At 39.0% G+C, this 26,038-nt stretch overlaps 2 long non-coding RNA genes across 3 annotated transcripts in view; one reads left to right on the top strand and one right to left on the bottom strand.

The window, feature by feature from the left end:
- Positions 1-3,574, top strand: part of LOC110054589 (uncharacterized) — a 15,408-nt gene extending 11,834 nt beyond the window's left edge. For both annotated transcript variants that reach the window (XR_016209317.1, XR_016209316.1), the window contains one exon: positions 1-3,574. This exon is cut by the window's left edge and continues 663 nt beyond it. This is a non-coding gene — a long non-coding RNA (uncharacterized LOC110054589).
- Positions 3,486-25,189, bottom strand: LOC149118450 (uncharacterized). The gene is made up of 4 exons (XR_016209318.1): positions 24,922-25,189; positions 14,567-14,770; positions 12,008-12,104; positions 3,486-11,471 (listed from the first exon to the last, which is right to left on the bottom strand). It is a non-coding gene; the product is annotated as an uncharacterized LOC149118450 (long non-coding RNA).
- Positions 25,190-26,038: the final 849 nt, after the last annotated feature.

Genomic DNA, 26,038 nt, shown 5'->3' with positions numbered 1-26,038 from the left:
ACTGACTGCCTAACTATTAAACTGACTGACGGGCAAATAGACAGACTAAAACAATGATTTACTGTCTGTGACTGACAGACAGACTGATCTGACTGACCTGACTTACTCTCTAACTGACTGACTGCCTGCCTGTCAGGGACTGGTGATCAATTTGTCTAATTAATAATTATTAATTAACTGACTGACCGACTGACTGACTGCCTTGCCTGCCTGGAACTGGTGATTGACTGACTGACTGCTTGACAGACTGCCTGACTGGGTGCTTAATTCTCCGGTTGATTGAGTGACTGATTGACTGATTGACTGATTGACTGGCTGGTTGATTCTCCGATTGATTGATTAACTGAGATACCATCTTGCAGATGGACGGATGTTCTGACTGAGTGTTGAAGACCAAATTTTGAACCTTTTGTTATCATACTGACTGACTGATCGATTAACAGAAATAGGGATGGAAGAACCTGCTGACAAATGGACAACTGAACAAACAGACTAACAGACAGCCATGTTAGTCAGAAAGAGAGATAGACAGACAGACAGACAGAACAACTTAGACAAACAGCCTGATTGGGAAACTAAACTACATACTTAAATCTAACTTCAATTTTTTAGAGAGTCTCTGTTTATTCATGTGATCTTGGTACAGTACATTGCATGTCTAACATATCAAACACAGCCAAACCTCCCTAAGCGACCACTCTGTGAAAAGTGACCATCTCGAATCTGATGTACAAGTCTCAGAATTGTTTTATGCAGCCAAATGACTAAACTTACACATTAATAAAGCAGTACATTGGTTTTGCAAAATGCATAAGAGGTCGCCTGTGGGTGGTTCGACTGTATTTCATTTAACTGTAAACCTTGATGGGTACGTTTTTCAAAACATTTTCCTTGTTTTTTCACCACTGTTTGGTTGGGTTTCGTTAAATTCGGTAACAGATGCTTGTTCAGTCAAAAAGAACCAAGTCATTAAATCTCATTTCGCAAAGACGTGACTGATTTAGCTTGTGTTACTAAAACAACGTAATGTCATGCAGGACAAGAAGCACATGTATCTAACTATTTGCCTTGGAGTTCAGAAGTTCAGCTAAAGCAGACTTCTTTCAGTTACAATTTTTCCAAGCACCTGCAAAGTTAGAAGAAAAACAGTTGTTTCAAATTTATTTTTTCCCAGCAGATTGAGAATTGTTTTGAAACTGTAGAGAAATCGGCAATTTAAAGCAACTGAACACAGAACTAAAGTTCAAAATTTTTTGATCTTTTAAAAATAATAATGTAAATATTTAAAATGATGCGTGCAGACAGCATGCAGAAATTTGCATATTTTTGTTTTTAGGATTTCAAGCTCAAGTTGTTTTCACAAATGAAAGTTATGGCTTTGACAAAAATTTTGCTGCAATCTCGAATGAATTTCTTGATGTTTTTAGTTTGGAAATTATGGACCCGAATTAAAATTACGCGCAGAAATTTGGGCATTAAATTGCATGCTGTCGCTAGAGTAGATTTACTTTAGTTGTTCATTTGACATGCTTTCGGAACCTTTTCGCTTTTTCTTGACAGCAAATACAAGCACGACAGGCACCAAAAATGTTCATTTTGTATCTGGTTTCGAATTTTCCTCGGGCTTAATGGCGATCTATTTGGAAATGAGCCCCATAATGGAATTTTAGTTGAGGGTTTTGAAAAACGTGCTCTGAGCCAGTCCCAGGAGTGATGGGCATATTATTTCTCCTTACAATATCAATACATTTCCAAGCAGACAGGTGACGGGAATGAAGAAAATTATCAGCTCGGGATAGTCTTGATATACCACCAAATTCTCAAAACTAGGATCAAAACGCAAAGTGCAATTAGTAAGGAGAATTGATATGTGTCCAGCTTGGGACTTACACAGTTATGTTTACAGTAACTGAGGTCTTTATAAAACTAAGCGGTACGATTCCAGACTGGTTTTAGTAAACGGTTTGTTTCTGTTACAATGTGCGCCACAGATACGTTCAAAATTTAATTGGAAAACAACGTGGCCCTTAGAATCGTCATGCAACTGGACGCGACATCTTGTCACGGCTGTCCCTTTACGTGACGACCCTTAGGTGGGGGTTTGCATACTTGGTAACAAAATATATTTTGTGCGTTTTGAAAGGCTGAAAAGACGTATCTGTGGCATACACTGATATGAGAAACGAGCTGCTTACTAAAACTAAGTGTTAATCGTACTGCAAAGTTTTCTTGAGACTTCTCCAGAACTTGGCTTATCTTAGAGAGTTTATCTGGTTAACTCAAATGGTTGGAACTCTTATTTTTCGGCCATTTCAGCTTGAGTAAAAATTGAAAACAAACTGCGGTCCCAAACATAACAAAACAACGCATGTTGTGAAAACCTTGATTTAAGAACTTAACGTTTCGTATGTTTCTACATACATCATCAGAAGTATAAAACGGTAGCTGCATTACAATAAATTTAAGCGAGAAGACTAGTACCTAATAAGGAAAACCGGTACCTAATAAGGAAAGAAATGACAATGGATATAAATGAAAATAAACAAACTTAAAATCTGCTGGAAAGAAAAAAAAAAAACGTCTAAATGGCTAGTAGAGATGAAGTTTCTCACTGCCAACATTTTCATTAAGTCCTGGTTGCAAGTCACGAATCAATGAGGTTTCTTTAATTTTGCAATGCACATCAGATCGTCCGGTGGCTAAAATGTCAAAGTGATCCCATTTTATCCCGTGGCCTGTCAGGGTCATATGGTCTGCCACGGCAGAAGCGTGGTTAGTACTCGTCAGCGCTCTAGAATGCTCCGTTTTCCTGTCATGCAACCGACACTTTGTTTTTCCAATGTAAAAGGCATTACAATCCCAACAACCAGCCTTGTACACAACCTTCGACATGTACAAGGCTGGTTGTTTGGATTGTAGTGCCTTTTACATTGGAAAAACAAAGCGTCGGTTGTATGACAGGAAAACGGAGCATTCTAGAGCGCTGACGAGTACTAACCACGCTTCTGCCGTGGCAGACCATATGACCCTGACAGGCCACAGGATAAAATGGGATCACTTTGACATTTTCGCCACCGGACGATCTGATGTGCATTACAAAATTAGAGAAACTTGATTGATTCGTGGTTTGCAACAAGTACTTAATGAAAATGTTGGCAGTGAGAAACTTCTTCTCTGCTAGCCATTTATATGTTTTTTTTTTCCCAGCAGATTTTAAGTCTGATTATTTTCATTTATATCCATTGTCATTTCTTTCCTTATTAGGTACCGGTTTTCCTTATTAGGTACTAGTCTTCTCGCTTAAATTACTTTATTGTAATGCAGCTACCGTTTTATACTTCTGATGATGTATGTAGAAGCATACGAAACGTTAAGTTCTTAAATCAAGGTTTTCACAACATGCGTTGTTTTGTTATGTTTGTGACCGCAGTTTGTTTTGTATTTTTACTCAAATGGTTGGATTGCAAAATAAAACAACACGGGAGGAAAGATAACAATATTTTATTGTAATAAAATTGTCTGCCTTGTCCATGATTTTTAATTAAAAGATAGGAATTAAAAAATATATAATCTAGCCAATCTCGTCCCTGCTCTTTGGGCTACTTCCACTCTGTCTCTGCTACGTGGTGTTGTCTCTTAAGTCCTCATTTCATATTCCAACGTTGAAATCCTGGTCTGTTTTATCTGACTCCTTTATCCAAGCCGGGAACAGCTGAACACTTGGAAAAGTTGACCGTTTGCTCTCAAGTGGGGTGGACAGTGTAAAGGAAAGTGAGAGTTTGCTCCCCATGCCTCCGGGGTCTCAGTCTTAATTTGTCACAATGCCACACTCCAGTAATTTTGGAATTAATAAGTTAAAAAAAAATTAATATGCCAAATTCGAAAATTGATTCAAGATGCTAATCCACGTGTCAATGTATCGGAAAAAAAAAATAATAATTTGCCGATAAGCTCGCCCTCCCGGAATATTTTGGAAGGAGACCCATTTAAGTTGGAAATGTCCGCAACCTGGACAAGAAAAACCGAAGCGCTAAAGTATGGCGCTCAATTTCAAGTGCATCACCGTTGAAATCAAAGAAAGCTTTGAACACAGAATCCGCCAGTCTGACCTCCCGACCAAACCACCGACCGATCGTCATTCCACAAACTTCACCAAAGAGCACAAGCTGCTAAAAGTCTCTCATCTGTGAAGCTACCGATGTCAGGTATGTCTCTCAATTTGGATGAAAAAAATTGGCCGATTTATATAGGAAAAATAGTTAAGTTTTGTTTCAAAACATGAAATTATTGCAAAAAGGTGTTAGTTAATTATGCTTATTCAGCTTGTTTGTTTGTTGTCGTATTTCACATCACGTGACGTAACTCTGGAGAGTTGTTTATTCAAACCAAATGGAATTCCCGTGCGAATGAATGACTAATTAAAAAGACAATTCTCCAGAGAACATCCGTGATCTGAACCGAGCAATTAACAAACGAAACTGAGCGGGTCTTCTTGTTATTTGAAAACTAAACCAAGCTTGAGGTTTAGGCCGAATCGCTACTAACAGTGTTAGTCAGTATGTGCTTAAGTTATGTTGTGTTTAAAATAAATATTTATTCGCGCAAAGATTTAAAACTAGAAAACTGTTGACTAATAAATTTTTCCAAGTTTTGACTTGAAATTTTAAAATCCAACTTGACTCGTTAATTTCCATTGCAGAAGTTTAAAATATTTTTGTTACTCAAAAATTCTCATTACGAGAGATTGCAGCGTCCTTCGCATCTCTGACTCCTCTGCTCACGCAATGTCTCTCCTCACTTTGTAGAGCATTGCGTGACAATCCGAGGAACTCTGAATTTTAGTGGATTTTAGTGGAAAAAGAGAAAACCCATGAAAAAAACTGAGCCTACCTAGGCTGATATATGGAGAAAAGTATCACCCCCCACAAAATGTTTATAATTATGAAGCCAGTTATAGTGTCGTTACAAAAAATAAATTTAAGTTTGAAAAAAGAAATGCTATTCAACCGAATGGACTATTGACCCGTGCCCTTAAGGGCGAAGGGTCTAATTGTTTCAGTATCACCCGACTAGTCGGACAGAAAAAGCAATAATAAAGTTAGCAAATGCAAGTTGAAGAAATATTTATTTGGGAATAAAGCGAAAGAAAGAGTCACGCTCGATTGCGCCAATTTCGCTACTCGAGGACTATTACTAATAGTCCTCTAGTAGCGTAGCCAATTAAAATGTAGGATTTGTATTAGTCCACTAGTTGGGTGATACATGTACTAAATTGATTTAGTTTATATCTATACAAATTGTTTTGATTTCCTGTTTGATTAGTTAGGCTGGTTAGAAATTGAATTACCGGTAACTAAAAATGCTTAAAATAATGATCAATGCAAGATGTTTCAGAATCACCCTTCATCAACAGACCAACTAACTGATAGAATGTCGCTGATCTACTTAGCAGTTAATCAGCCTACCGACGAAGAATTATTCCTCAAACACCACTGATTACAGAAATAGCCAATTGACAAATACTAATTACTGTTAAACACTCCAGACACTTAAGGAAGACTAGGCACAAGCTGTCAGCACAAGGATTTCTCAGATTGCTTTGTTAACTAGCATGAGCTGTGATTGCTTGGTTACTAAGGCAACCATTGACCCAATCATAGCTCATGTTGGTTACCAAGGCAATCCCAGAGGCCCAGGTACCAAACGCTGGTGCTTAGACTCCATAAAGTTTGTGGAGTCTCAACCTTATGATGGTAATTTTTGGAAAATTGTAGAATTGTGTTGAATGAAAATGAATGAAAACAGGGAATGAAAATAACTTGGTTGATTGAAACTCCTTGAAAGGGAGAATGAAAATTTAAGAAAATGATTAGTAAGATATTGTTTTTCAAAAAGATGTGTTTTGTTTATAATCAGGCCTATAGGATTTTATTTTAGTATTTTTAAGTTTAAGTTTATTTAATGAACCTAGAAAAAAGAGAAAACCTGACCCAGTAGCAACTCAATCAGAGAGACCCCCAGCGACTCATCTCAATTTGATGTCATTTGTAAAAATCCAATCAGGTCAGGCTGATGAAATTCAGTGATCTCCTCTGTCTATGCTTTCTCTAGAGATGCACCTTCCTTGAGCTCCACAATTCAACACTCCTGTTTTGCGTCCTTGGTTGTGGAACATCTCCTGATACATTGACTGCAAACAAGCATCTTGCTGGGCCGAAATTGATGGTGTGGTATTGTGACAAATTATGTGAAACCCTAAAGACATGAAAAGCAAACTCTCACCTTCCTTCACACTGTCCACCCCACTTGAGAGCAAACGGCCAACTCTTCCAAGTGCCCCAGTATCCCCGGCTTGCATTACAGGATCAGATAAAGTTTCCCAGGATTTCTCAGTTGGAATATTTCAGGACATCAGAAACACACCTTCTCAGAGGCAGAGCTTCCGCAACCCAGCAGGGACGTGACTGACTAGATTTAAATATGACCAATCTTTGGTCTTGATGTGTGTGCCACCTTCTGTCCTGGAATTAAATAAGAACCTAACAACTTAATTAGTAGATACATGTACATGCAAGCTCATTAGCATTATAACTGAACTAATAATGAAAAAATGGCTGTTTCTTGGTGATGCATGCCCAGGAAAAAAGAAACAAGATTGAAACCTTAAGCTGGACTGTGAGCGTGTGTGTTTAGGGTGCCGAGCACAAAAATGCCTTCAAGCTTAAAAAAAAAAAAAAAAATACAAAAATACAAAAAAGTCCCTATAATTTTTAGAGGAAATTAAGCAAAGAAAAAGTTTAAAGGAGGCCTAAAGGAGCCTTGAAAATATGATGACTTGCAACACCAAGAAAGAACCAAGTAATCTGTACAAATCAAATTAAGATGAAATAATGTTCATCAACAGCCTGCATTATGAGAGTAATATTACTAACTCTGCGATCATTTTTTTACGAGGCTCGGCAAAAAGGTTTGTTTATACATGTACTTATGTGAAAGCATCAAGATGCTGTTTGCAGATTAAAATAAAATAACAGGAAAACAAAAGAAAAAGCAATATAACTTAAGTTAAAAATGCAGACTGTTGATCTTTCATGTACTTTGTCTAATCTTAATATTAAATATTACCATTAGCCACGAATAATTGAATCAAAACTTGAGAAATTGAAATGGAATGAAAAATCAATGAGGCTTTGGAAAACAAAAATCGCCCAATTCTAAATAAAAAAATCCTGAGTGACAAAAAATGGTTAATTCTTCAGTGAGATTCCCACTCAAACTTTTCTGCAATCAAGCAATCTCATATTTTGTGGCTTAAGGGATATAACATTTGCAAATTAACGAACAGTTTGGTAAGTCTTGAAAGTCAAGTCAAGAAGGTAAATATGGTAGAGTGGAAACAATAAGACTATCATCGCACCCAGCTAATCATTGCAAGTTTTGTTGCACTTGAATATAAGTACTAATTTTTTTGCTTGTATAATTTCAGTTTGGCCTAATGAGCTTGCAGATCTACTTAATATGTACACTGAGTAAACAAAGGAAGCAGTAATGATTCCTGGCGTAACTATAGTGTTAAAAGCTATGAAAAATTGATAACATTACCATAACGAGGGGGTAACTGGGGTATATTAGAAACCACAAAACCGAAGAAAAAATCATCCAAAACCCGCAAAACTGCAAAAAAAATTTGCCCAAACCCAAAAACCGCATACAAAACAGTCAAAAACCAATACAATGGTGACAAGTAGGGCATACAGAGCAAACTACACTAACACTTAAATTTTATCAAAGTATTTGTGACGGTCATGGACTTGTCTAAAGCCTTTGTATCTTTTAGTATCTTTTAGCTTCTGCAGGCTTCTCTCTTCCCTTTCCACTTTACATCTACATGTAAACTGGAACCCAAATAGGACAAAATAGGAAAAACCACATCGGATACCAAAACTGAAAAACCGCTAGTATTTTTCACGAAAACCGAAAATCAGATGCTAAAAAACAAAAAATCCGTAAATCGCAATGAACACCAAAACCGAAAAACCAAAGTCTTTTGGCACAAAAACCGATCTAAAAAATAGCAAAAACTGCAAAACCAAAAATCCCAATGTCCCCCTCCATAACAAAGCTGCTACATTTTGTGGTAGTCTCATAGTAAATAGATATCATTTTACACCCCACTTCTGGTCGTTATGACAGCTGAACATGGAATGCAAAATGGAAACTGTGTACCCACCCCAAGTTTTGGAGATGAAATAATTCTTATCCAAACTGATATACACTAAAAATGAAAAATATTTGTCTGACTATCTTGAAATTATTATATTTATAATATTAAATGCTTCCCTTGTTTATGAATTAAACAGCCACCATCAAGTTGCCAGGCACTTAAAATAGAAAAAAAGGAAATTATTTTTGAATCACTGCCTGCTGATTCGAAAGCAATCTGTCAACAGCTTATAAACTAAATACAAATTTTAACAAACCATATTAAAATCAAACATTATTTTATGATTTATGAAAGCCACAGTAGGTAATAAGTTTGCATGGCAGCATGATGTTGATTGTTGTTAGAGTTCATTAGTTAAATATTGATTTTAATGAAATACACTTAAATGACAAGTAATTACTTATCAAGGTTCCCTTAGAGCACTGAAGAATTTGCTGACTAAATTCTAAGAGTTTTCCCAATCATTGAAAGTAATTATCTTAGCTTGTAATGAAACAAACTCCATGGCGAAAGCAGGATGGTGAAAAACTGGGTGTCTTGAGCATGCGATTACTGTTCTCTCAAAATGTTAGTTAGGCTAAGAATGAAACCTTAGTATGTGGCCAAAAGATAAAAGTTGCTTACATATAGCAGTTACCATTAACCTGGCTAATCCTGTTTGTTTTCTTTACTTCGTTCAGCATAAATGTGCACATTTTGAAATTTGACATGTGTTTTTCCTTAAGTACAATTTTGTTCAGTGCAAACCTCAAAGGAAATAATTTAACTGTGCATCATATGTGTTCTCGTGTTTTGTAAATAGTATGAATTTTGGAATTGAAGAAATAAACTCTTGAAATTTAGTTGAACTGTTGTTGTTAATCTTTGTTTAATCCTTTAAACCCTAGAAATGATCAGCAACTAGTTTCTCCTCCCAGATTGAACCAGACATGATGAGAATTGACCAAATGATCACACATCACAAGAAACTTTGCCTTACTTAACAGTAGTTTGTTTCTAAAAAATAATGATCAAACAGTAACTATTGGAAAGATGTGGACACAAGATAAGAGAATTTCTATGCTGACATTATGGCTTTTAAATTGATATGCACTGCACTGTTTTGTTTCTTTTTGACTAATTTTTGAAATTGTTTTACAACTTTTGGTCAACTTTTCTAAGTAATTTTAAAATTCTTGAGACTTTGTGTAGGAAAAACTGTACTACACACATCTAAGTAAAGGATGAGAAAAACTGCTCAAGGGAATCTTATGCTTGAACCTTGAACCCTAAATTAAATGGAACTAACAAGTGCAAGAGTAAAATTTACTGTTCAATGGATTCACATCAGCCAAGGGGAATGGGTTTCATGATTAGCTGGTTCATTGTTTGGTGTCATATATAGTTCTCTCAATAATATGCATCCAAAAAAATAAATAAAATTGGTCATGAAAGAGATGGTGGCTGGTCAATGTAAAGTGGGTCATTGTCTGTCCTACGATGTGTTCCCTCGGTATGCAGATTGTGATAATTGACTACTTCCTGCTAGCCCTCATTGCCGGATGAAGACTATGTAGACTAGCAGTAAGAGCAAAAGCATTGTGATCTACATCCTAAGGGACCACATCATGAAACAAACAACATCTCAAATAATTTATTTCAAATCAATTTAATCTATTAAGCAACCTGGAGTGAAAACTACATACAGTAACAGAGATCTCTAGTTCCAATCAATGAACCAATTAATCCCATACAGAGACAGCTAGGGTGGTTTTGTTTAAAAAAAAAGCACTTGTTTGAACAATGGTGGCACACACATCTACAGTGTACAACTAATAATAATATTATCTGACCCATGCTAATCTTTGCATTGGTATGTGGTTTGTGCAGTTTCTGTAGTCTGTCAAGTTTCAGTGATCATGGTTAAGTCAGAATATTAGTCCATAGTATTCTGGCACAGATTTAAGGTTTGTTGAGGTCATGATAAGCCAATTTTCATCTGTAAGTACTTGTCAGTGTCAGATATTGCATGTATGACTGTATAGTCTCAATCCATCTTCATTGCATAATGTTCGTCAGATTTGTGTTGATTTTGTCTACAGCTAATTAAAAGCTTGTTGGTTGGTTTGTTGAGGCTGTAAATATGTCATGAATCTTGTAGAGTGTAAAGTTGTCGGTGTCAGATGTTGTGTAGTTTCAATCCACCTATTTTTAGACAGTCAAGTTTGTGTTGGTTCTGTTTGAAGTCAGTTAAAAGTTTGTTGGTTGCTTTGTTGAGGTAATGAATATGTAAAAGGGGGTGTAAAGTTGTCAGTGTCAGATGTTGTGTAGTTTCAATCCATCTATTGTTAGACGGTCAAGTTTGTGTTGGTTCTGCTTGAAGTCAATTAAAAGTTTGTTGGTTGCTTTGTTGAAGTCATGAATATATCACCTGTAAGGTGTATGTAATTGTTGGTTTGAGACCTCAGTTTCAATCCATCTATTGCAGTTAGTAAAGTTTGTGTTGGTTCTGTTTGAAGTTCAAGTTTGTTGGTTTGTTGAAATCATAAATACATGCATAAGTCAACTGTACCATGTAAGTAGTTGTCAGTGTTGGATGTTGTCTAGTTTTAGTCCATCTATTGTTAGGTCAAGTTTGTGCTGGTTCTGTTTGAAGATACAGTTTGTTGTTTGGTTTGTTGAGGCCATGAATTAAGTGATTTGTAAGGTCTTGGTGTCAGATGTTCTCAGTTTCAATCCATCTGTTGTTCTAAAGTCAAGTTTGTGTTGGTTCTGTGTGAAGTTAAAGTGTTGTTGATTGGTTTGTTGAGGTTATGAAAAGTCACTTGTTGGGTGAGAGGTAAGAAGTTGTACACGTAAGTTGTAGTGAAGTCAGCGTCAATCAAATTGACTTACTCCAAACCAAAGCAAGGTGTTGGCCAACAGTCTGTTATGAAAATCTAGTTGAAGACTATCAAGCTAAAGAAATAATCAACTAACCTGAACGGGGGTTGTGGAACAACAGCTGGGTGAAAAACCTCTCCGTACGTCCACTTGCCCCTAGGAGGAAAACCCCGGGCCAGCTGTACCCCACGTTCAAAGGCCTCCCGGGCTGGGCCAAATAGATACACAATTAAACAGACAAACTACTAATAATAAACAATCTTGTTGTCTTGTCTTGGCAGCCAATCTTTAGGCATCCTCTTTAAGTTGTGTCTCCTGGTGTGTTGCCCATTTTCTTGTCTCTCCCAGTCCATGCTGTCTTGTGATATCTCTGCTGTCCAGCATCCTGTGACAAAACAGGCAAAATGATAAGTTATTGTGGGATCCAATCTAAAGCTTTAGACAACAGATATTTTTACCAGTGTTTTGGTTTCAACTCTCATTTTGTTTAATTACATGTACATGACTGTGTACCTAGTTTTAATGTCTGCCTTGGTCAGACTGCACATAGCTTTTAGTTCTACACAATCACTTCCCATCCAGGTTTGTCTACTGTCCATCTTAACTTGTCAGACTACTGTCTATCCATTGTTTTACAATAACTGCAGAAATTCTTGCGTGCTCATTGGTTAATTTTCATTGTCAATAAGCGGACAGACAAATGAATTTATAATTTATGCAACATTGTCAAAGTACTCTGCGGATCCACTCGGCTATCGCCTCGTGGAACCACAGCTACTTTGGCAATGTTATGATGAAATTCATCATCAATAAACTGACTTTGTTAATTGACTACATTGTATGTAATAAGACATTCACAAAAGATTCTTGATTGTGACCTGACACATGATCCAAAGTAACTGTACATTTACGCATATTTACCTGGTTATTAAAGTTTTGAATGTTTTCGGTTTGCCCACTGTCCATCCTGGTTTGTCCACTGTCTTTCCAGATATGTCTACTGTCCATCCATTGTTGACTATGAAATGACACATTTAGAAAAGATTCTTGATTATGGCCTTGCACAGTGAAATTTTGTAGATTAAATTTTTACATCTTTGTCACAATTCTTTTGAATTCATAACATTTAATTGCTGTTCATGTATTTTTAACCACCCAATCAAAACATGGGAACTGTTGAGGGCAGAGATGTTAAATTGTCAAATTACATGTAACCATTCACTCTTGTGGCAATTTAAAAAGTCTCAAACAGCAAACATCTGAAACCAGCAGCCAGTTGTCCCAGTTTCCTACGTGGCATTGTTAAGGCATGTACATGTAGCACTGTAAAGTTCTGGGTATATAATTTATACAACTAACAAATTTTAGACCAAGGAGCTTTCCCAAAGGTGAACCTGAAGAACTTAAAGGTTCCTGTTTATAATTACATGTAGCTTTTCAATAATCAGCACCTGACACAACAAACTACTTTTTAGCCTGAATGATCATTCCAACTTTGAATACAATCTCCACATTATAATTTTTTGTTACCTTTGCCAGAAAAAATAACCATGACGGCTGAAGACAAAGATATATTAACAAGTGCTAATTGAGACATTGAAATCTTGCCAGCATAAGTAAATTTAGGCTTTCCTACAGGAATTTTCATTGAAAGTTTTTTTTCTAATTGGAGAACGTACAGTATTGACAGTAACTGACAGCTGATAAAATCAAATTACATGGAATTTGAAGGCATAAGGTGAAGAGCCTAGTTCTTATAGCAGGTATTCCTTGACCCACTGTTCCTCACAAGTTTTGGCTTTCCTAACCCTTCCCTGTAACCCCTTCCCTGTTTACACAGGTCTGCAACACATCTCTCCCCTACTTCCACCTCCAATACCTCAATGTCCTTTTACTGAAAAGCTGACAAGTTTGGAGTGTCATATCCAAGCATTGTACAGTATTTACCTGGTCAGTCAATGTGGCTGGATTGCTTCTTCCAGCAGCAACTCTACCCATATTTAAATCACTTTCCGATACCCCACCCTTGTTTAAAATTTGAGATTTGAACCCAAGACCTAGTGTTTTAAAGATCTGACTTCAGTTAAGATTCCTGGCATTTTCCAGTATTAATTATAGTACATTATATAATAATCCAAGTAATTTTCGCATTTTGATTGGTTCTCGCCTATGATCTATTAGAGGACAGACGCACGATTGACATCATCATTTCAAAGTTTTTCCCTCTGTGTTTTGAAATGGCAGAAAGTTTTGAGAATTTAGATAATGTTTTACATGACTGGGCAAAAGATAAAGTACAAAAAAGTCTTGTTGAGGCATTGAAAAGGAACGAGAAGCATAGTCTAGCAGGAAGGAGAAAGATAAAGCCGTTTCTTTTTTAGAAAATGACTCAGAAAAAATACTCGAGCAGTCTCAGTCGGCAGTCGAGCGAGACTAAACCAAACACAAAGTTAGTCTTGGTAAGCCGAGAACCATTGCTTTATCTTGAATTTAACAAACCCAATAAACAAAATGTTTATGAGATTAATTTATTTAAAACACTGAACTTTTCTCAGTCTCAAAATAATTGTTGACACAGTGATTGTCTGGAATAAAACATCAAACTGAAACCACTTCTTAAAATCAGTTAAAATAAAGACATAACCTTGCTTTCTGATGCGAATGTTCCAGTCCGTTTCAGGGTGCAACAGCGAGCAAAGTATAGCTCACTACAGCTCACAGCCAACTGTATCGCAGCTAAAAGCTGTCTCCGACACTATTTCAAACTGATTTGAGAATCACCAACCACAGAGGACACAAATTTCCACCATCACTAACACTCCTTTCATTCAAAACTAGAATCGAATGGCCTCCAGGTTGACCCCAACCGCAAGTTTTCCGAGCGCAGTTTTTCAACTCCTGCAATATTTGAGGCAACATCCAAGCTTTTCAGCTCACAGGGCTGCTCTGATGACAAAACCTGACTTGACTTATCCAGCATTTTCTTTAAGATTTGTAGATTTCACAGTTCAACTCTGCTTTTGTTGTAAGTTTTCATTCCACAAGAAGCGACGCTCGAGATCAAGTTTGACAGTGGCATGATTTTCCTGGACCAATTACAATTCTTTCCTATGCATAGCAACCAATGAGATTGCTTCAATTTGTATAGACAACAGATTACGTCAAATGGCTTTTTTCGTGTTTGCCAAAGTGGGCAAAGGGTGGTTTTCGAGTTATGTTGAAAGATTTTGAAATAAGAAATAAGCTCTGTCTGTAGTAGTTTGTTTCGTTATTATATAAAACAAATAGATTCCATGTTTCGGTGCATCTGTTCAGTAATAGATCACAGAAGACGTCAAAATGTGGTAAGAACATCAGTGACACACTCAGCTATTGCCTCGTGTGCCACTTTTTTGTTCTTACCACATTTTGACGTCATCTGTGATCTATTACTGAACAGACGCACGGCAACATGGAACCTATTTGTTAAGTATTTAATACCTGGTTAGCCAAGGTTACAGATTTAGTTACTTCCAGTTGCAATTGTTGCCATACGCCAGTACTAGATTCAGTTCCGTGTTTTGTTGGTCTGTCTCTCCACCATTTCAGTCTAAAGTTAACGTCCTTCCTGCCTATGTTCTTTCTTTATCTTCTTTTCCTAATGACTTATTATATCCACATCAATCCAGCTCTTTCTCGAGTGGCCTGACAAAAAAAGAAAATTGTACATACATTGTACATTTAACATCTGAAGTCAAGCAATTACCATTAAAAATAGTATTTCCTATCCTGCTCACCCATGACACACCAAATGTTCCTCTAATTCCATGGGATGCCTGTGGCAGGCCCAGGGTAAGGTTTGCCCCGCGTTCCTTTTTTGTCATTGACACAAATTGACAAATTCTTGAAATTGATTGACAACAAAGTGCAAATCAAATCAAGCTCTCCATTCCATAGAATCATTAGTGAGAACAGATTGAGGTCGTCGTAAAAGACCGTTATCAAGTGAGTGTTTTGTCAGTGAGTGGTAATCATAAAACTATAACGCGGGGCAGGCAAGGAAGTGACATCACAATCAAAGGAGCACACACACTATTTTTATCTTCTTCCTGCCATTTGACTGTGTGATCTGCTACAGAATAGGCAAGAAAAAACATCTTCTTCAAAAGATTGTTACCTCTCACAATCCCACCAATCAATGACCTAAATTTCTGAGCGAAACAACTTGTCTATGACAAACGATTCAAAACTATGACACGGGAACCAAAACAGCATCATCTCAAGATAAAGTGCACTGTTCTGAACAAGCAAGACCGATGGCAGAATCACGGTCGGAATGAATAGCTTCATTAGCTCTTGATGTTATATGTTTGTACATTCAAATAGATATTTTTCTTGTCGTTTGTCTACAGGATACAACGATTACTCACTTTCCATAAACAAGGATAAGTTGGAATTACTGTAAAATAAAATACTGTTGTGCTGCAGTTTACGTTCCGTGAGTATAGAGTGATCGTTAGCTTGATAGTTCTGCACGCAGGGTTACCTTTAAACAGCTGCTCGCTTTCTTTTTAAACGGATAAACAAACCATATAATTGTTCTCCCAAGAGTGTTAAACAGATAAGCAAACCGTTTAAATGCTTGCACGAACTGTTTTAACGGATATGAACAGATAGTAAACAGTTTCGCTGTATAAATGGAAAAGTCTTAGTGTTCATTTTCCCAAAGAAGGGCACATGTCATCTCTTGGCTAGAGAGGTGTTCATGAAAAGGTGATCATGAACGACAGGCTTGGGTCCAAGGTCAATTTTACATCTACATGTACAGAGGGTGGTGCAGTCAATTTATGTCAATTTATGGGATTGGGTAAGTATTATACATAGATTGACCATACTACTCTCAGTAGAGATAAAATTGACCCTGGACCTAAGCCTCTTCTGCGGTGGTGTCCAGAAAAGATATCACAGGGTGTTGTGCCAAGAAGCGGACTTGGAAATGCTGCTAGAAAAAGCTTGTTTTCAGTGTAATGTGCAGGGATTATTATTATGGGAGAAAAAAATGCTGATTGTGTGGAGTTTTTGGGTGCACACCACCTCTGCGTGGACAATGGTCATAATCAAAGTGTGCAGCCTTGACTACGTCTTATGAAGGAAATAACAGTGATGGCAAAGAAAGCCCAAAACAGCAGAGATCACCAAAATCACAATGGACACACAAAAAATGAGTAAGTTTTACGAGGAATAAAACACAAATAGCGGTGATAAACATATTAAACTTACGCATTTTAATAACTTGACGTTTCGTATGCTACACAACATACATTTTTAAAAGTGGAATAAAGACCGTTACAATTTTTGAAAACTATATATGAAATGTAAATAAGGGGTCTGGAAACGAGATTAAGAAACATCTGTTTCTTAACAGTAAAACAATAAAAGCTAGTAAGCTTGTTAATAAAGTATCAGCTTCTCACTGCTGACGTTTACATTAAGAGCTGGCTTAAGTTCTTGGATGAGCAAAATTTCTTTAATTTTACAATGATAATCTGTTTTACCAGAGACTAGAATATCAAAATGATCCCACTTAATGTTGTGACCTGTGGCTTTTATATGGTCAGCAATGGCTGATGTGGGGTTATTCTTAGTGAGAGCCCTGAAATGTTCCGTTTTCCTATCATGAAGCCGTCGTTTTGTTTTGCCTATGTAAAAGTCACTGCAGTCCCAGCAAGTAGCTTTATAAACGACCTTAGATTTCTGTGAACGATTTAGATGGTCCTTGTATTGAAAGAAAGATTTGATCTGGCAAGTGCTTTGAAAAATTATCTTAAGATTGACAAATGAACAGAAATTGTGTACAAATGATTTCAGACGCTTAGAGATTTGGTCACTTTGTACACCTAAGTAAGGTAATAAGATGATAATATCTTTCTTCGGAACTGTAGGGACAGGGCTGCTTGGCTTGTTTCTGTTTCTGTTTAGGACGTCGTTAATGTTGTAAGTGATAATACCTTGTGGGTAGCCATTTTGAAGCAGGAGTTTGCGAAGGTCATCAAGGGCAGATTTAAGCAGGAAAGTGGAGGAGCAAATTCGGTAACAGCGATAAGTAAGTGTACGAATGAGATTTATTTTGTACTTGCGTGGAGTGAAGGAATCCCATTTAGTATAAAGGCCAGTAAACGTCTTATTTACATTTCATATATAGTTTTCAAAAATTGTAACGGTCTTTATTCCACTTTTGAAAATGTATGTTTCGTAGCAAATGAAACGTCAAGTTATTAAAATGCCTAAGTTTAATATGTTTATCACCGCTATTTGTGCTTTATTCCTCGTTAAACTATGATGGCCCAAAAAATAAAAGCCTTTATTGAGTAAGTTTTATTAATCTTATCTGTAAAATGTTCATATTTCGGAATATTTGGCATTCTAAATCGACCATTCTTCGTTCCCCATACAATCCCTTATAAAGTGCTCAAAATTCTCAGCGGCTCCTCACATAACCTAACACTGCACCAGTTGAGACTCGTCCGCGACTCACACAGCACGCGTGTGACGCTTTCATGAATATATACGTATGTGTCCTAGAATTAATTCATTTTTGCTTTTGGGATGCCTGTGGTACAAGCAGACTGCTAAGTATAAAAAATAGAAAATTGAACAAAAAATCTCTTTGGAATAATTAACAATAAACAGACCCAAAGATATACCAGTTGATGGAAATTTTTGACCTCAAAGTATAGGATTGTCAGTTTGAAATTCAAAACAATCATTTCAGTTCCCTGTCCCTTTTACAATCACTACGCCATTTGCAGCAGGTCTCAAAGTTCTGATTTTTTTCATTGTCTTGGAGCCCTTTTACGTAAAGGAAAATGTTATTCTGCCATTCTCACGAAGTCTTAGACTAACCATTCACCACCCCTGGTACTACAGTGTAATGTATCTTGTTGCATAAGTATTTTACAGGACAGACTAATTGCCATTCTTATCCAATATGTTCCTAAACTCTGTTTCCTTAATGTGCAGTTCTGACTAATGAGACAAGTCAGTAACCTTAATTTATCTTTTTCTAAGCTTGTGAGCAGGTGGAATTCAACAAATCGTGCAATCTGATTGGTTCCTGAAGCAGGCAGAATTTTCTCATCCAGACCCCCACAGTGGGTGAATCGATCGAGTTGATCTATTTTCGTAAATGACTTAGTGGTAATCAACAATCCTTTCCCTTTGTACACTTCCATAGATGATTAATCAACGAAAGTTTATCTCTATTCACCTCTAATTGGCAAGGAAGGTCACTGTAAGTAGACTCAATTGAGTTTTTTTATAGTTTTGAGAGCTTGTTTGGCTGTTTGTAGCTCGGCGCTGTAATGGTGCGTAACCGTGTGTCTCTCTCTGTACAATTTTAAGTAAAAAATTAGTCAATTTCAGTCCAGTTTACCCCTCTGATCTTGCTGTATTTGAGAGAATTTCTGTGGAGTACACTTTACGAATTTCCTCGCTATCTGCTACTCAATTTATGGTACAAAAGTCTGATATCGAGTGATTCGCAACGACTGACAGAAAATAATTGTTTTTGTAGTACAACTTCAAACTTTGCATAAAATTTCCCACCAGAAAAACACTTTTGGAAAACTTAACTGGTGAACTAAATGCAACTAACATAAAGTAGTTCGAAATGAATCTGTTCTTTAATACATCTTTTTCTAGTATCGAGTTACTTGCTTGTTCGCTTGTTAGATTTTTTTTGAATGGTTTGTGGACCGCACCCAAGCCAATTCAATGACAAAGGTGCGTAAACAAACCTACTTGTAAGCCAGTTTACCGCAAGAAAAAAGGTAAACATGTTGACCTCGGCCTGTGGCCTTGGGCAGCATTTTCAAGACCTTGGTCACAGTTTTTCACTGTACGGACCTCCCAGCCGGCCAATAACATACATGTATGTTTCTCCACACACTACCCACAAAATAAACCTTTTAACACAAAAATCCTTATTCTGCACAAAGGGATATGAGCATACGACACAGGAAAAAAGCACTATTCAAATAGCATGAGTTCATAGAGGATTTGAAATTTATTTAACAAATAAAGAAGCCTAAGTCGTGTATTACACTGTGATAAAACACTCCACACATTTGAGAACACTTGAGAAATGTAGAAAATACTTACCTGTGGCTCGTGTTTTCTACATTTCCCTTGTGTTCTCAAATGCCCGTCGTGTTTTATTACAGTGTAATACACGGCTTAGGCTTCTTCATTTGCTTTATGATATAGATTTTACACGCACAAAACAATAAAACACGCTTTTTCTATGTTTTATACTCTGATAAAACATTGGTTTTTGACCAATCAGAGCACACACAGGGCCCTATCTATATCATAAAAAGGAATAAAAGATTTTACAAAAGTTCAAAGCTACCACGTGCAAAATAAAAAAAATATGCAAACTAGATGGAAATCCTCTGTGTCTTAAAAAGACAATTTTAGCACCTTTTATCTTTTTTACAACTTCTGTTACATCATGCATTGTCATAGCTTGTTACATCATGCATTGTTATAGTTGGTTCCAGCATGCCTTGGGGGGCGTAATAAAAACGTGGCGTCCATCTTTGATTTCTTTATGTTTTCGTGCAGCCACAACATGGTGTCAGAAGTGTGCTTCGCACTGATTTAACACTCTCCCCAGAACTCAGGAATCAAGATAAATCTGACGATGGCATCTTCGTCCGGACAGGGAGTTGCGGCGGTCATGCTCCCGAGGTTTTTGACCATGGGAGATCCACGAAGAAATTGTGAAAAGTTCATTCAGATGTTCAAAGATTGGTGCGAGCTCAATGGATGGTATGACAGTGAGCCTCCACCCGAAGCACCAGAAGAAGGAGCGGATCCTGTGCCTGTTGAGCCAAAGTGGCTTTCAAAAGGAAAAGCTTTGGCAGCTTTCCGTTCCGCCATTGCTGGTAACAAAGAACTCGAAAACCTTGTACACGGCTTTCAACTATCAGAGGAAGAAGCAAAGGAACCGAACATTATACTCAAGCACTTGCAGGAACACTTCATGGCTAGCGAAGGAGTCCTAACAGAAAGAACAAAGTTCGCCCAATTGAAACAGGAAGACCAAGAATCTGTCACAGCCTGGGAAGGACGAGTTAAACAACAAGGTAGGAGACTTGAGTACTGTGATAAATGTGAAGATCAGTTACTCAGAGATAAATTCATATCAGGGATCAACAACGAGAGACTGATGTCAAAACGACTAGATAAGGGCCACAGAGATAAAACAACGAAAGAAATCGTCTCATTTAAGACCATGTTACAGGTAGCTAAGAACTTTGAGCAATGTGAGAAGGCTAAAGCAATAATGTAGCAAGCTAAAGTTGGAGCAAAACTGGGGTCAGGGTCAGGGTAACTACAAAGGCATAAAGACACCCCCAAAGTCCAAGCAAAACTGGGGTCAAGATCTGTCTAAGCGCCAATTCAAACCTGACACCTGTCGGTATTGTGCAGGTCCTCCACACCCTCGTTCCATATGCCCAGCTTCAAACAAGCAATGCTCTAGGAAGGGCTGTGGGAGAATAGGACACTTTGCCTGCGCATGTCGAATGGGAGCACCCCCTGTAGCCAGCTCCAGCCAGGCACACCATCTTGATGCCAGTTTAGGGGCGGAGTATGAAACTGACCTATTCGAGGTGGATATCAAACCACAAAAGTATGCTCAAGGTGTCTACAGCACTTCGCAAAATCCTCATGGCGCCGCAGTGGGCCGTAAGTTCTTCAGCCACTTGAAACTAGGTGTGACCAAGGACCTATTCAAATCAATCAGAGTGCAGTTAGATACTGCTTCCACTTGCAACACACTGCCAGAAAAACTTGCTCAATCATTAATTCCTATTGGGCAGAAGGTCACTACCTACCTCACCCCTAGTAAAGCCACCTTATTCACCTATGACAACTCTAGACTCACACCCATGGGTAAACTGGAGTTACTAGCTGAAACCACAGCAGGATACCACCTCCTCACATTTCATGTTTTGAGAGACTCGCATATACAAGGAAAGCCACCCCTCCTGTCTGGCTCAGACTGTGTGAAGCTGGGACTGGTGAAGATCCGTGCTGATGAAATTCATTCACTTGGAACACGTGGCACTGTAACACTTCAGAAACCCCACTCTGAGCCCCCAGTACAACTGCCAACACCTCAGAACTCGCACGCCAGGGAGACGCCAGCGCCACGGATGTTTGATGTTCCGCATCCAAACACATCGTTGCCATCCTGCCCTGCCAATATGACTCTTGAGTGGGTTCTCAAAGCATTTCCTGATGTGCATACAGGGTTGGGACAGTTCGGAAAGCCTGTTTCTTTTGATTTAGACCCAACAGTGACTCCAGTCCATGATGCCATCCACCAGCAACCAGTAGCAAGACATGCCAGAATCAAAGTGCAGTTAGACAAGATGGAGAGTGAAGGGAAAATTTGCTGACAGTATGAGCCAACAGCTTGGTGCAGTAACATGACAATTAGAGAGACAAAGGACAAATTTAGAATCTGTTTGGACCCATCAAACACCATTAACAAGGCGATAAGAGTCCCCAAGCATCCAATTCCTCGCTTCGAGGACATCTTGCCACAACTGAACGGTGCAAAGTGTTTTTCAGTTGCAGATGCGATGTCTGGCTTCACCAACATACTTCTAGATCACGAATCAAGCCTGGCCACAACATTCCACACACCTTTTGGCAGGTACCGGTGGCTTCGGTTACCCTACGGTGTCTCCAGTGGACCCGAGGAGTATCAAGCGAGACAGCAGGAAGCCCTTGCAGGATTGAAAGGTATCTGCAACATTGCTGATGATGTTCTTATTTATGGATGTGGACAAACACAGGAGGAGGCCAAGAAAGATCACAATGAGAATCTTTACAATTTCCTGCAGCGAATGCAAGAAGTGAAACTCAAGCTGAACCCATCCAAGTGGAGGTTCAAAACTCAAAAGGTGATCTTCATGGGATTCCAGCTCAGTCCTGAAGGGGTTAGCCCAGCTCCAACCATGGTGGAAGCAATCTCAAACATGCCCAAACCTGCAGACACACATGCTGTTGGGTATGCTAAATTTCCTTGCAAGATTTTGTCAAATATTGAGTGACGTGGTCAAGCCTTTAAGAGAATTAACCCACAAAGATGTCACTTTCCAGAGGACTGACTCACATGACAAAGCTTTTGGTGAGTCTAAGGAACTCATTGCTCATGTCCCTGTTTTGTGTTATTTCAATCCACAATTGCCTGTAACCCTTCAGGTGGATGCGTCTGGTGTTGGCGTTGGTGGAGCGCTCTTGCAAAATGATCAACCAGTAGCATTTTACTCCAACACTCCAACAGAAGCTGAACAGAGATACGCTGTGATTGAAAAGGAATGTCTTGCCATCTGCTTGGCATTTGAGAAATGGGACAGTCTCCTTTATGGAAAGTTAGATATCACAGTGCAAACGGATCATCAGCCACTAGAGAGTATCTTCAAGAAACCTCTCAACAAAGCACCACGGCGACTACAAGCCATGCGCATGAGACTCCAACGATGGTCATTTGAAGTGAAGTATAAGAAAGGGGCACAACAAGTCATAGCCGACACCTTGTCCAGAGCTCCCCTCCCACAGCTTTCCAAAGCAAATCTTTCCGGAGAACAGATATTTCGAGTGGAACTAGAAGCAATGGCTTTGGACAATTCCGGTATCTCTAAGGTTACTCTGGAAAACTTGCAGGAGCAGACTGCTATGGATCCAGCACTGCAAAAGCTATCTCTTCTCATAATGACTGGCTGGCCAACTTCCAAAACAGGTGTGGATCCAGTAGTGCGACCTTACTACACTTTCAAAGATGAACTTTCTGTGGCAGACGGCATAGTGTATAAAGGCCAGCAAGCAGTCATTCCAAGCTCAATGAGACCAGCTATGCTTGAGAAAATCCACAGAATGCATTTTGGAGTAGGCTCCTACATTCGAAGAGCCAAGGTGTCCCTCTTCTGGCCAGGCATGACTCCAGATATCAAGAACAAACTTGTGCATGTCATGCCCACTGTGTGCTGAGTATGCTAGTCAAGCCCCAAAAGAACCCATGCTCAGCCATGATATTCCAGACAGCCCATGGTCCGTGGTTAGCCAAGATATCCTCATGTGGGAAGGAAAGTGGCATCTGGTCACGACGTGCCATTACAGTGATTGGGTAGAAATTGATGTACTGCCCAACACATTCACTGCAACAGTAGTGCAGCTGACCAAAGCACACTTTGCAAGATTCCGGATACCTGAGCGCTTAATCACGGACAATGGTCCACAGTATATCAGCACCGAGTACAAGCAGTTTGCTTCTGAATATGGATTTGAACATGTAACATCATCCCGTACTGGCCACAAGGAAATGGCAAGGCTGAAGCGGCTATGAAGATTGTCAAGCGGATGTATCAAAAGAACAAGGATATCCATTTAACACTCCTGGACTACCAAAACACCCCTCAACAGGGCCAGGAACACTCGCCAGCTCAAAGGCTCATATCCCGATGCACGAGGGGCATACTTCCAATGACACCTGGGTTTCTCAAGCCTGAAGTCGCACATCCTGTTGCTGTCAAAGCTGAAATTGGTGTACGTCGAACCAGAGCAAAATGATATTATGATAAAAATCTGGGAGGAAAGGCACATGAAGAAATTCAGCCTGGCCAGTGGGTATATGCCAAACCCAACCCTAAGCACAAGCACTCTGCCTGGCCTCATGGCATTGTACAGAAAGTGTCCTCGCCCAGGTCATACATTGTTGTCACTCCTAATGGCAGAGAGATGCGCAGAAATAGAACACAGATCAGGTTGGCCGCAGCCCCACCACCTGATGCGAAGACCTATATGTCCCAGCAACCAAGTGCATCCTGTGAGGATGACCAGCCATTAGGACAACCACTGCCCACCATAAGTGCGAGGATGACTCCCCAGAATCACCTGCAATCATCACAACAATTCAGCAAAGACCCTCGTCAGATGCAGAGTCAAGTACCAGCAGTCCAGAACCAACTTACAGACTTGCGGTTGTACAGAACCATACAACCACAACAAAGGCCCTTCGACGTACGGGGAACAGCTCAGTTCACAGAAAATAGGTCAGCCAACAGTGAAACAGAGTGCATTACAACACCAGCCAAAGAAGTGAGGGCTCGCTCCGGCAGGGTTGTGAAAGCACCAGACCCGTCTGGATCTGTAAGAGACTTACTGGACTCCCTTGTGTGGAGTTGGAGACATTGATTGAACTTGAACATTCTATAAAACATTCTAGTTGAACATTGCCTTAAGTTGGATCAGTTGGGACAAACCTGTTATAACCCCATTAATGCTTTTTGCTGTTGTGTTTATATTGTATTTCATTTATTTATTTTATTTATTATTATTATTTTTTTTTTTTTACAAAACGGGGATGTTACATCATGCATTGTCATAGCTTGGTACATCATGCATTGTTATAGTTGGTCCCAGCATGCCTTGGGGGGCGTAATAAAAACGTGGCGTCCATCTTTGATATCTTTATGTTTTCGTGCAGCCACAACACTTCTAGCACCTTTAGTATTGTCTGAGAGGATTTTTAAGAGGTTGGGATTTCGTTTTTTAAGCTTAGAACCTCAAACAAAGGCCAGTCTCGGATATTATTTGCTCAAAACAACGGCGGGCACGTGCGAGATGTACTGAGAATTTGAATTTACCGCTGTATAAATTATAAACGCTCGACACAATAAAATTCAACCTGGAACTTCAATGCTTACTTGGGCAATAGCAACGGAAAAACACCAGTAGATAAACTAAATTTCGTAAACAGCAGCTTTTGATTTTAAGCTTACCTGTAGTTTACAGTTTTGTGGAATAATTTAATTTGCCGTGTTGTTGTCAGTAAGCAGCACAAAGATGGTCTTCATTTCAGTGTTCTGTAAGCCGTCACAGCCATTTTCCTTGCACCCAAATCCAGCCAAACGACGATAATATGCTTCAAACGGAAACTGATGCCATAGAGGCCATATTAATCGTGGTGCTGGCACCAAAATGAGTTTATAATCCTCTCAAAACTGCGATCTCCGGTCGCCATGTTTGGATTCTCTTTCGTTACCAGTGTCTTTCGCGTCACGGGAAAACAAGTGACGTCACGAAAACTTTTCGCGGGAAAGACGGTTTTACGCGGGAACTTGCGCGGGATCACATCAGACCGACTCGCGTTATTTATTTCTCTTGTTTCCATCTTTCTAGGGGAGGAGGTACCCTGTCAGGCCAATTTCCCGATTTTGGCCTGTTTGAAATAGTTACAAGTTATGCCCATTTGGTGACGGAGTGTCTAATCTGCACGGGTCGCGGGTAAACAGCGTGAGTCGCGGATATACAGTGCGGGTCGCCGGGTAGAGCCGCGCGGGTCGCGGGTAAGCGGCACGGGTCACGCAAAAAATAATCATAAGCAGATAACCTGAAATAAACGTTTTAATAGACCGATAAAGGATGATAATTGTAGACCTATCTTCAATAATATTTTTGAAACACCTATTGCTCTGGCCGACCCTCGTGACCCATGTTATGTTATAAATTAAATGACCGGCGTGGTAATCCTGATAAGCCGTCATTTGTTTTTAAGACGAGTAAGTTTAAAGTAAAATTCGCACCTAGCATGGACAGAACTGAAGACCATGTCTTGAGTCAAGAATTTGGTTTTGTCGACGAGAAGGTAAAAATGTGCAAAGGTTTGGTTTCACTGGCTGCTAGGCTATCATCCTCTACTCGGAAGACGTATACCTTTCGCCACAATGGAATGTGAAAATGAAGACTCTTGCTCTGCCCATCGAGCCTTTTTCGAACAACTTTAACGAAGTTCTAAGGAAAGAAAATGAAAATGAGAAGTATTTCTTTAATCCTCGTGGGTGGGTTACCGAAATGGCGGGGTCAAATCTGGAGGGTTTGCGACAGTCAATTTTTGGA

This window comes from Orbicella faveolata, unplaced genomic scaffold (assembly GCF_042242905.1).
Source record: "Orbicella faveolata isolate gen_17 unplaced genomic scaffold, um_ofav_v1 contig_1, whole genome shotgun sequence".
Lineage (NCBI taxonomy): Eukaryota > Metazoa > Cnidaria > Anthozoa > Scleractinia > Merulinidae > Orbicella > Orbicella faveolata.
This window is presented reverse-complemented; position numbering and strand designations above follow the sequence as displayed.